The sequence below is a fragment of the Homarus americanus genome, unplaced genomic scaffold (assembly GCF_018991925.1).
Source record: "Homarus americanus isolate GMGI-L3 unplaced genomic scaffold, GMGI_Hamer_2.0 scaffold1024, whole genome shotgun sequence".
NCBI classification, from domain to species: domain Eukaryota; kingdom Metazoa; phylum Arthropoda; class Malacostraca; order Decapoda; family Nephropidae; genus Homarus; species Homarus americanus.
In genome coordinates, this window is record NW_024715228.1 from 9150325 (window position 1) to 9162820 (window position 12496).

The following is a 12496-nucleotide window of genomic DNA, read 5'->3' on the forward strand; positions in this document are numbered from 1 at the left end:
ATTCTAGGTAGCTCACAACGGCTCTCAGGTTCTGCAGAATTTGGGTCGCTCATCATAAACTGAAAGGAAACCAGCTTCACAACCTGAGACTTATTGTCCAATTCATCGTGAGTGTCTACTTGCCAAATTGGTTCAACACCAAGGTCAAGTCATCGTTCTCCGAAGGTCCGAGGCATGTTCTCTTCCAGCTTGAGCTCCTGAGGAGTCAGCCAAGGAAGGTTGTTCAGATTGTGGAGCAGACTGTGAGATCTTCCTGGTATAACTCATCCAGGCAGTTCTTTGAATAAAAAAGATCTTGGATATGAGACTTATGAGAGGATCTGGGCATGACGAATCAGTTGGTGACGATTCCTTCAGGGTCAGGAAGACTCCTGAAGTCAATCTAGGTGCCAAGACCCTCACTGGTCTCATAGATCTGGATAACATCCAGGCTGGCAGTGAGCCCCCTCTTACCTGCAGCCTCACCAATGTTCAAGTCAGAGCTTTCCTGGACAGCCCCATGCATGTCCCTGCCTGGCCCTCGCACACCCAGAGTATAGAGCGTTGTGTACACAGCAAATTGGTGAGGCCAGCAGTCACGTCTGCAACCAGGAGAGGAAGGCTACATCCGAGCTTAGGTGGTCAGCAGGGGTGATGAGTAAAACAAGAAGCAAGAAAGACGCATGACTTCTCTATGGTGTGCAGCAACTTGCCGGGTCGTAGTAGTAAAACCGGTTTTTGTATTTGATGATTTTGTTTTCTAAAGGAATATTAAATTTAATAAATGTGTCAAGATCATTCGTTTCACTATTCTGGATCATTTTCATCCTAATAAATTAACCTGATACATTTACTTTACTTTAAATAAGCTATTTAGTGGTGTTGGTAAAAGGGTGGGAATACTGAATTTTCATAAGATTTCAGGTTAAAATTTACCTAGCAAAAAATTAAAACTTTTCAAATCTGAAGATATCACATGATTCTGCACATAGAACTACATCATTAATACCATGGGCCGATTTTTCAAACTCAAAAAAAAAAAATTCGCCTCCGTATGACACACCCTAATTGTATATGTACTGTCAATGAATATGATGCATCTCTTTGCGTACGAACCTCTGTCCTGCATGGCAGTGAACAGTGACATTACCCATATGAATCTGACCTCTATACATTTATAGTTGTTAATGAATATGATGTATTTCTTTGTGCATGAACCTCTGTCCTGCGTGGCAGTGAGAAGTGATACCACCCTCAGTGTCAAGACCTGACTGAATTACTCAGAATAGGCAAACTGTACTACAAGCTCTGCCAATAAATTTGTTAAACTAAAAGAGCTCGCAACATTTAGAAAGGAATTATTCTTGATAAAGACGAAACAAACATCAAGGTTAATATACATTTACTTTCTGTCCTGTATGACTGTATCTGTATCTTGTTATCACGACACCGTTTCACTAGCTCCTCTTAACTCCTCTTTTCTCCTTCTCTATTGGCTATTTGCTACGTAACTACTACATGATCTGCTTTAGGAATCATCACTTAGATAAATGTTAAGAGGCACAAACGTTACCTTATCGCCTGACAATGTTATGGGATCCCTTATCAACGTTAGTTCTAATATATACCGATAGGATGTAAGTTCGGTGAGGCAGAAAGGAGAAAACGAACAAATTCTGGGGGAAAAATGTGAATGTGTCAACGAGGGGTTATCGCCTTGTAACATACGACCCTTCCAGAGACTGCGGAGCTAAATAATTAATTATGGCAAACGAAGTAAACCAAAAAACTCAACCTGTTTTACCATAATTGAAAATATTCGAAGCTTAATAGGTTTGGGCAAGGTAGGTTAGATTAGACCAGTGGCTTCGGCCCACAGCCTCCAAGGGTAATTGTATGTTGTCAGCTAAATTACTGGTCAGGCAATTCTACCAGTCCCTAACCTAACCTAACCTAACAAATAAATTTGTGTACTTAAATATCATTTTACGTCAAGTTTTGCGTTGCATGTTACAATAAATGCGATCAAATCATTACTTCTATTACATAAACAATGGCTCGGTGTCACAGACAGTTTATAACCTACAGGACGCTCCTTTGTCCTAACTGGTCTTCTCCTCCTTACTATTTAATCACCAGAGCATTCCCAAATGTTTGGCCATACAAGAAACACCTTAAGGATGACATATGTTTCAACTATTTAAAGATTGAATGAGTCACGTGGATAGCCGTAACACAAAGCGAGTGTAAACAGATACATAGTAGACATAACAATAGTCTAAATATGTACATAAGGCACACAAATTAAAAATTTTTGCACACTCCTGACTACGTGAGAGAAATAGTAAAGGCTTAGATCTCTTACCCCCTACAACTACCCTGGGAAGAAAAATCCAAACCTTGCCAACCGTGACCACCAAACACCGAGACGAATGGAGAGCGAATGTCCTGGTTTCACAGACACATGGGGCCATTTTTTAAATACTCGGATTACTTATTATTATCCCGAAAGCGCCCTCCGAGCCGTAATTCATTTTTTAAAACCAAATATAAGAACACAAGAACATAAAAATGGAGGAAACTGCAGCGGGCCTATTGGCCCATACTGGGCAGTCTCATTTACACCCAACCCCTATTGCTCATATAAGCATCCAACCTATTTTTGAAGCTATCCAGCGTATTCGAGTTAATGATGATATTTGGTAACTTGATCCACTCGTCCACTACTCTATTTCCAAACCAATGTTTACCTATTTCGCGCCTAAATCTGAATTTGTCTAATTTAAAACCATTGTTACGAGTTCGCTTCTGGTTGGATAGCTCGAGTACCTTTGTAATGTCCCCTTTGTTTAGCCCTGACTTCCATTTATAAACCTCTATCATATCGCCCCTCACTCTACGTCTCTCGAGGTAGTGCAAATTAAGATGCTTTAACCTGTCTCTGTACTCAAGGTTCCTAATGCCCGGGATTAGTCTTGTATTTAGTAATCTGAAATTATTATTGGAACATTCGGGATAAGTCCTCAGGTGTGGGTAGGCACCCTAAAGATTTATCTCGAATGTTCAAACTAGTTATATATGAATAGAAAGTCTCTGTGTAAAGGCCTGGGACTTAGGGATAGAAATCCCTTACCAGACTAATCAGGATCTTAATAAAGGAAAGTCAAGGACCATGGTTTTCCGAGGAATAAGAAACAACCGTTTGAGATTGACATCTCTTTACTGTAAAAAATATAACAAAACTCTGACACCACTCAACAAACATCAAGTAACAATTACGGGAGTCCAACAATTAAGGCAGTCAACAGTTAATGGAGTCAAACAATTAATGGAAGCAAACAATTAATGGGAGTCAGCAATTAATAGAATCAAACAATTAATGGGAGTCAACAACTGATGGAATCAAACAATGAACAGATATTTCCTACGGCAGTGGCCCTGGGGGAAGGTTCTGGAACACGGTGATTCACACTCAGGGTAGGGAAGCATCCATTCAACTCCACACTCCAGCGACAGCGGCCGATGTCTTGAAATGGCAGGAGAACACCGGGGCACAGACGGAATGAGATGAACTGACGGTCGTGGTATGTGGTAGTGGTAGATGACCAGAGAATTGACAGTCGATAGGTGAAGGTCTGGGGACACAGCCCACGAGTCCAGGACCTATGATGAGATCACAGCCAGAATCTGAAGAACAGCGGGGTAGCTAGATAGTGACCGTATGGCGGCTGGGGTGAATCTGGCGTGACACAGATAGCAGCTGCCGTTCTCACCTCCGTCCAACCGCCCCAAGTGTCGTCCGCGAGAGAGTTAGCAGTGGTAACGAGCAGGAAGGTCGTTTCCGCCCTTACACTTTGAAATACAATATAAGTAAATTAAGATGAGACAATATGGAAAAACAAATTTTAAATGTCCTAATTACAGGTTCCGACAGAAATGTATATATTTTTAAGAGACCGCCGTGTACCCCCGTGATGTTTTACCTTCAACTCCGAAGATTTTTCGTCTCTCCATTGCGCTTCTCACAAATAATATAGCATTGCAATCATCCTCTCGTACCTCAATTACAATAGAGAACACCTTTTTTGTGATCGACAGATGTAATGTCATTTCCAAATCGCCAAAGTATTATATTGAAAAAATCCAAGATGAGCCAAATGTGCTTAGTAGGTTGTTGAGGTAATAGTTTACAACGAGTGTCACCTGTGACCCACGCCGCTGATAATCACCTTGGAAAAAATTTGCCATGATATATTTCACTGTTAGGAATGTTGTTCTGGTGGTGCTTACAGTAGGTACTATCAGTGTTTGTTAGGTACAACCCATGTTGTACTGCTCCCCCATTGTACTTATGTTTTTCAATGCTCTCGCATGGGCAAACAACATACTAACTTTCCTCAACTTACTGATGCAAGGCAACAACACATTCTCTCACTTACCAGTTGTACTTCTCAATTGCAACACAAGTACAAAACAGCACTGTTCACCATGCACATCAACAACCAATGCATTCCAGCCAAAGGTCTACAACCCTTTAAAGATATCTCAGCAACACTGATGCCAGTCTCTCACATAACTAGCAAGAAAGGCATCCCTTACTCTCCCCTTCTACACCTCCCTGTCCATCAGGCCATGCACCTGATGAAGCAACTGGTGGCGAGACCTGGGTGTCATTCCTGTGAATGAACACGTTGTATGGAGTCTCAGCTGAACCCGTGTTGATGAAACGACCAAACAAGCTGACGAACCATTCCTGTGCGACCCACAAACCAGACAGAGGTGAATGTTGCGGTTATTTCCCCCAGCGCCTACCTCAAAATACTACATAGTCATCACAATACAATAAATGGACAAAGGACAATGGCTGATTCATAAAAGTATTAACACATCGCATGACAGATGGAATTAAAACATTATAAGGCCAAAATGGCGAATATAAAAACCGACGGAAAAAGTCCATGGAAGTTAATTATGAAACCGGGAATAACCGTGAGCTGATGACAACCAGCAAAATAACCCCAAACCAGCCGCCAGCTAAAGCCGTGACCGGTAGTTTTGCCTAACCGTTATTTTACAAGACATGACGCTATTTAGGGACCATTTATCTATTATTTTCATTAATTAATACGTATTTCCTCCCTTTTATTTCAATGGATATATATTCTATAATTTACAACAAGTATAATTGTAAAGATCAGGAAATAAGGTGGCGCCCGTCTTCTTAACCTTTATACAAAAATAAAAACCTGGTTGCCATCACCACTACTCCCGACAGGTAGCACTAACTAAACTTTTCACATTTCCAGTCTCATGTAAAGCTATAAACTGTCCTACACCATTACGATATTGACACCTAAAATATAAGAGAAGCATAAAAATTGTCGTGTAGCAATTAGTAGGTTTATATAACTACATACGGGAAAGTTTCTTTTTGGTTCATACCCTTTACATTTTTTGTTTTCTTCGGGATTATTGATTTAACGTTTATTTTGATGCATAGAGTTCAGATAAGGAGTAAGTAAAAGGCCGAGTTTTCTTAAGATGCTAGAGGGAGGCCGGGGACATCTCTAACAGTTTCGGCGAATTGACAAAAAAAAAATTCTTAATTTAGCAAGAACGAACCTCCATGTTCTGCCTACATTGAGTGCACGAGTATGTCGCTCAGTGGTTCGTTCCTGCTAAAACCATTGAGAATTCAGATGTTTTTGTTAATTCGCCGAAGTGGTAGAGTCCACTGCCTAACGCGATTTAAGTACGTTCAAAGTAAATTTCCCTCGCTCTCACATTCGAATTCTATTCTTTGGATTAAAACAACCTTCTTAATGAACATAGCGATTAAGAAAGCCTTTTTTAAATGTGTGAGTTTCAGAGACACCTTTACCCTAAACACCAGTAACATGATCTAACCTGGAGTTTTGCATTATCTCACTACTGCACTGTACTTACCTCTTACTTCTCTAATGTGGGGAGACGACAACACCACGCCACCCTAAAGGCACTGATAAATAAATTAACTTTATGGCATTTAAACTAAAAAAGTTTAATAATCTTATCAATAACAAGCACACGTATATATCTTTCCTTGGCGCCGCGTGAACTGCACTGTTGTAGCACAGACGGTGACTAAGTGACGGTACACAGGGACACCTGACCAATTCGCTCGAGATTATAAGTTAAAACAATGAGACAACACTTTGGTAGTGTTGTCTCATTTACGTAAGGGATTTTGAGCGTCTGTTATTCCTTTTACGATAAATCGTTGAGAACCAATGTAATTATCAATGTAATTATGTTTGCAAAAGTTATACACAAAATATATCCACACAATCCTGTTACTTTTATATGAAGCGGGTGATGTATCGACCATAAGTTCTGAACCCATGAAGCACTGCAGGTCCGAGTCTTGACGTCATCGATGTCTCAAAGCGTTTTAGGTCAACTGTTGAGACGCTCATATTTATGTTAGTTTGTGATAGTTAATGTATTCCTCTAATAAAGAACAGAAAATCAAATACAACAATATAATTTTGTAATCATTAACAAATTACAGTATAATTTTTTCATTAAAAATTTTCCCAAATCAACGCTTTCGCAGACGACACCACGTCAAAATTGCGAACACAGATCACAAGTTCATTAACAATCCATACAGTTCAGTTGTTCACGTTGATGTAGATAAAATAAGAAAAACTGTAGATAAAATCAGAAAAAATACGACCAATCTAAGTTAATTTATTACAAGTGTGTATACTGTAAGTAGTCAGAAGTGAACCAGTCAACAAGTACTAGGCGCCTGGTGTGGGTGTAGAGAATTACCAACCAAATACTAGCTACTGTAGGGTGAAGTGATGATGAGAAACTTAACCAAATGAATATATGTTACTTAGAGAATTACCGAGGATTATGAATATGTAAACATTTGTAGTTATATTGTGTTGGTCAGATTATTGCTATTACGATGCTCAAGATAATATTGTAATCACTTTGCTTCATAATTACGTTATACGAAATGTTTTCACGTGTTAATTGGTTTTAAGTGTTGCCGTAGGTTTTAGTTTTCAGTCCTATAACCATTTAGCTTTAAATTGGCCACGTTAGATAACCCAATTCCCACTTTACTGGCCTTACTGATAATGTTAACATCCAGACTCCACCTTAACTTCCAAAATCCACTATACGTCCCCAAAAATGTTTCGCATTAACAATACCCTTTACACAGACCCTGTACATACAGCATTTTCAGGCAATATTTCATTCACAAGTGAAATCATTCATGAACTTCCTATCTGATCCCGTTAGCCAGTTGTTCCTGCAGCTGAAAAAATATCACACGGAAAAACCCCTTTGATGACGACGTATTTCATTTTCACGGAGCAGCGAGGGGGAAAAATCAAATTTAAAACGGGGAAGTATGTAGTGGCACAAATTGAATGCCACGAAGCTACATATGTCGCTAATACCCTTTATTCCCTGTCGCATACATATATCCTCTATGCCAGAATCTATCGTGCAGAGGTTTAATGGAAGTTCGATGATCTTTTGTCTTGTAACGCGAGGGTTGTTTATATCGTTTATGGTGTTTATGCCTTAACCATTCTGTCAGGCAGGATCATGCTTTAGATTTGAGTGCGAGCCATTTGTGTTTAATCGTTTCAGATCACACAATATATATATATATATATATATATATATATATATATATATATATATATATATATATATATATATATATATATATATATATATATTATATATGTATATACTCTATGTGTGTGTGTGTGTGTGTGTGTGTGTGTGTAAATAGTCATTCTGAATTTCCTTAAAACAAAATTATAACAAGAATGACGAAAACCCAGTCACTCTCTCCGTTAAGCCGCACTTGAAAACAAAACGAAAACATTCCTCACTCACAAAGTATATTATCAGGCAGGTCAGCAAAGACAGACACAGGGCAGACAAAAGGGAGCCACAAACTCCAGGGTGTAGATGTGTCTAAATTTTAAGGGACAAGCGTCATCTCTACCACACAGGACGCTTAACAAACTTTAACAAGGGCTTTTGTCCTCATAAATATTAAAATTCCCCCACCAAGTTGAACGCCAAATTCGTGCACATTATGGAAGAATTTTACCAGCGAGAACAGGACGTCTTATCTCCTGATTACTTCCCACAAAGTTCTGGCAGGTGAGAAGCCGTCGAGGGCAGAGTTCTGGATACACTTTTATTAATTTCTCAGTGTGTCAACTGGCGGCAGAAGCTTGAGAATAAGTTTATATTCCCCACTGATGATACCTTTCCTTTTTGCCAGTATTATCCTACCATACAAGTGTTGCGGCTGATCTGAACCTTGCCCTAACTAAGTACTTTGCCCAGTCAATGTTTCTTATGGGGATTGAAGCTCAGTTGCTTCCAGGACACACACACACACACAGAGAGAGCCCGGCTTACAGCGAATATATCATGTGTAAAGTATGCCAGCTACTTATAACGCCTAATTACTCTTTTTCTTCCTAACGAGAGGGAAATTTCCATATTGAATGGATGCTGGAGGGGAATTATCCTTTCAATGGTGATTTGTATGCAAATTCGCTCTCCGTCTTGGCATAAATATTACCAATAACGTGACAGTTATATTGAAGAACCCTGAGGGTGATAAACACACATGTATTCGCACACACACACATCTATACGTACGTTTGTATATTTTCAGCCACCGGCTGCAACTCTATTAATAAACCGTTTATTAATATTATTATTTTATTTATTATATAAACATACACTCATACATACATATCCACAAAAACAACTAAAATACATTCATACACATATTACACAAACACATACAGATTTACTCTTGTATATACTGGCGATGAACATATATTTCGTATTTACTCTCTGCATAATTAAACCCTGACTTTAAACACTTTTATATCCGGTTAAAGTCCTGAGAGCTAAGGAGAAAACTAATCAATTTCCACTCTAACTTTCTATCTCTCTATTTGTCTATTCTATTCACTTGTCTCCCACTCTCACGTTGGGTAGATCAAGGGGTGAAGATACCTCAAGGAAGGGGTGAATAATTGAGGCAGTGGTGCAAGATGAGTGAGAATGGCGACAGGAAACAACAATTGCAAAGCATCCATGTATATTTGTTCATATATTCAACTTTTACACACACACACACACACACACACACACGTATCACTCCAACTTACAAATTTGAGAACTCCACTTTGTGTCACGCGTGGGAGACCTCCTGACCGATTCTCAATAACATGACAGAAATCGACAAACGCTCCGATTTACTCAGGCCATTTATGTCTCAGTGATGCAGCTTTATGAAAGACTGGGTTAAAATATATCTATCTAATCTATAATAATATTTGATCCCCATTTGAATCTTTCGTGCTTGACTTGGTATCATGTTTGTAGCTGGTAATGGATTATTTTTCGTGTTTAGTATTTCATTTTCTTTGAGATGGAATAAGTAAGGTGTAGATGAGGAATAACAGTGATAATTTTGACCTTTAATTCATTTACTTCTTGCTTTAGTTATAGTAAAGGTCAGGCCGAGGTTTTAACCCTGTGTTGAAGGTAAACAAACATGAATATAGACATAATCCAACCAGTTCTGCCTTTGTCATAGATAAATTCACGCTTACGCACACACACACACACACACACACACACACACACACACACACACACACACACACTTTCTCTCTCTCAAAGCAATCAGTCTCTCAGCTTCCAACATCCTCCTCCTTGGATCACTCAGCCCAGGTCAGAAGTCGAGGCCCCAGATTGACGCGCTACCACATTGATCACTCTCCACCTTCTGGACCATGACACTGAAAAAAAATCATAATTTTTTTCTACCACAGCAAGGAGAGAGAGAGAGAGAGAGAGAGAGAGAGAGAGAGAGAGAGAGAGAGAGTCCATCCAAATATTGTCGAGTCTTACTTTAATTTAGCTACCATCTTTTACATCATTGCTTTAGTGAGACAATTAAATACATTCTAACATTTCAAAATAGGAGAAAAAATACTTATAGAACTTCCGAAACTTTGAGAATCCATTTCTGTGCGTTAGTTTAAGTGAGCTGGACAAATGCTTTCTCACAACACTAGTTAAAAGAAAGAGTGAACGTATATGTGAGTCTTTTGAGAAATAAGATGGACGGTGGCCACACGGATTCTTTTTCCTTGGTAATTAATGGGAGAATCAATCTTAAGGGTAGAAGAGCAATAGGAGAGGCAGTGGTGGTCAGCACGTTAATCTTGCTGGGCCGGGTCGAGGCTTATATCGGTTTCTGATTCAATTTGTGTCGAGTCTTAAGAGAAAGGAAATGGTGCAGGGGTAAAAAATACGATACACTAAAATTCTGTTTAAATTTCTAAGAAAGAAATAATAAGGAAAACCAAAAAATGAAACGACTCTTGCTTTTAATGTTGTTTTAAATTACTGGAAAAAATACAAGGAAACAAACGGACGCTGGTTTTAATCGCTGTGAAAATTTACCCCCAAAAAAGATCTATGACTTTTTTTTTATAATTATTCATTTTCACTTTTACGGGAGTCAAGTGAAAATAAAAGCCGACCCACACAGAAACAATAACTAAGCTCAAACAATAGTGAAAAAGTTTGATCCAATTTATATGACCCACAATGTTGCCAGATCTAATGCAACACGCACGCGCCATAAAATGCGATGTTTACTCTATATGGATATTGTCTCTTGATGTGCATACAGTATGTTAGAGGGAATCTGTGTAAGTATGGATTTCACGTGGTCCCTAAAATCCTAAAAAGGGATTTCACTTAATCCTTAAAACGTTAAAATAGGGATTGGACGTAATTTCTAATGAGTTCAGGAATGTTTATATTCGTTGTGACTATTAACTAACCTAACCTAACCTAACCATTAATCATGTCAGGTCAGGTTACCTTAGGTTATGTGAGCTGAAGGCCGAAACGATTATAAGACATTCCTGAATATTGTTTTCTTAGGATTATATGACAATCTTCAACATCTTAAGGATTACATGAAATCTCTAGTTATATACCGTAATATTATAAAACCCTTCACATATCTAGATAAATTAAATCCACACAAGCTTAAAGAGAGAAATTCCCAAAGGCCTCAAAGATAAGTTTGTACGTAGTTAAGTGAGAAGGTAATAATCATAATAGCGTTTACTTTGGGCTGGAGCACCTGGCCGGTCATGCATACGAAAATATTTGTAAACAACAATGGCGGGTGAGGGACGGGGACTTAGCGAGGATATTATATTACCTGAGTTAAGTCTCCCCCTCGCAGGTGATGGCGCTTTGTAGAGGAGGAAAATAAGGTCTGGGAAGAGATGTGGTGCATATAAAATGTGAGCATGTGAGTATAATCCTCAGTAATGTAGGATAGTCATGGGGGACCATAAAGTTGGCTTTTTTGTAATCCCCTGCACGAAGGAGACGACAAGGAAGCTTCAGTAACCAAGGATACAGTAAAGGAAAGTTCAGTATACGACATTTTGGTTTCCGAGATTACAGTAAACGAGACTTAATTAAACGATACTTCAGTAAACGAGATTTTAGTTAAAGAGGAATTAGTGGTATTATTTTATTCTCATCACGAAGAAAAAAAATACATTTTCAACCCCCCCCCCCAAAAAAAAAAGAAGAAATAAAATAAGGTCAAGCACTAAGTTAGTTTACCGAGCCTTAATCCTAATAAATGAAGACATGACAGTGAAAATAAATTAAATCCGTATTCCATCTCTAAAGAGGAAACTATAAAATTCGTACACTCATGACGCAGTATTTGAACACTGCTCTGGGGTAATCTTTCCAGCTTTGGGTCCAGATCCACACAAGATCCTGTCCATTAATTTGTCCTCTGCTGGTGCTAAGTGAACAGTAAATAATTCAGGTAAGGTTTCAGTGTAGTTTTAATGCCATTCTGGGTGTTAATTCTTGAGCTCAAATAAACTACTTATGTGCTTTCTGACATATTCACTTACGATAAAAATTTAACGCCTGTACTTTTGTTTCCCTCATCTCCTTTCTCTCCCTCATCATCTCTTTCTCTCCCTCATCTTCCCTTTCTTGCCCTCATCTTCCCTTTCTCTCCCTCATCTTCCCTTTCTCTCCCTCATCTTCCCTTTTTCTCCCTCATATCCTTTTCTCTCTTTCATCTTCCCTTTCTTTCCCACCTCTTCTCTTTCTCTCCCATGATAATAAGAACTTTCTTGCCATCTAAACGGAAGGATAGAGAGAGAGGGAGAAGAAGAGAGGGAGAGGAGAAGCTCTATCCACCTCAGTCATCAGGGTCTTATGTCAGTATCAGGGCAGGAAGAAGCAGCAACACGCGGACGTCCCTAATTTGCAATTAAACTTTTTGAATCAAGGTTCACCATGACCTAGAATCAGGATAAAGCAGAGATGTTGCGAGGGAGGGGAAGATGTGTACCCAGGGGGAGGGGGGATGTGTACCCAGGGGGAGGGGGGATGTGTACCCAGG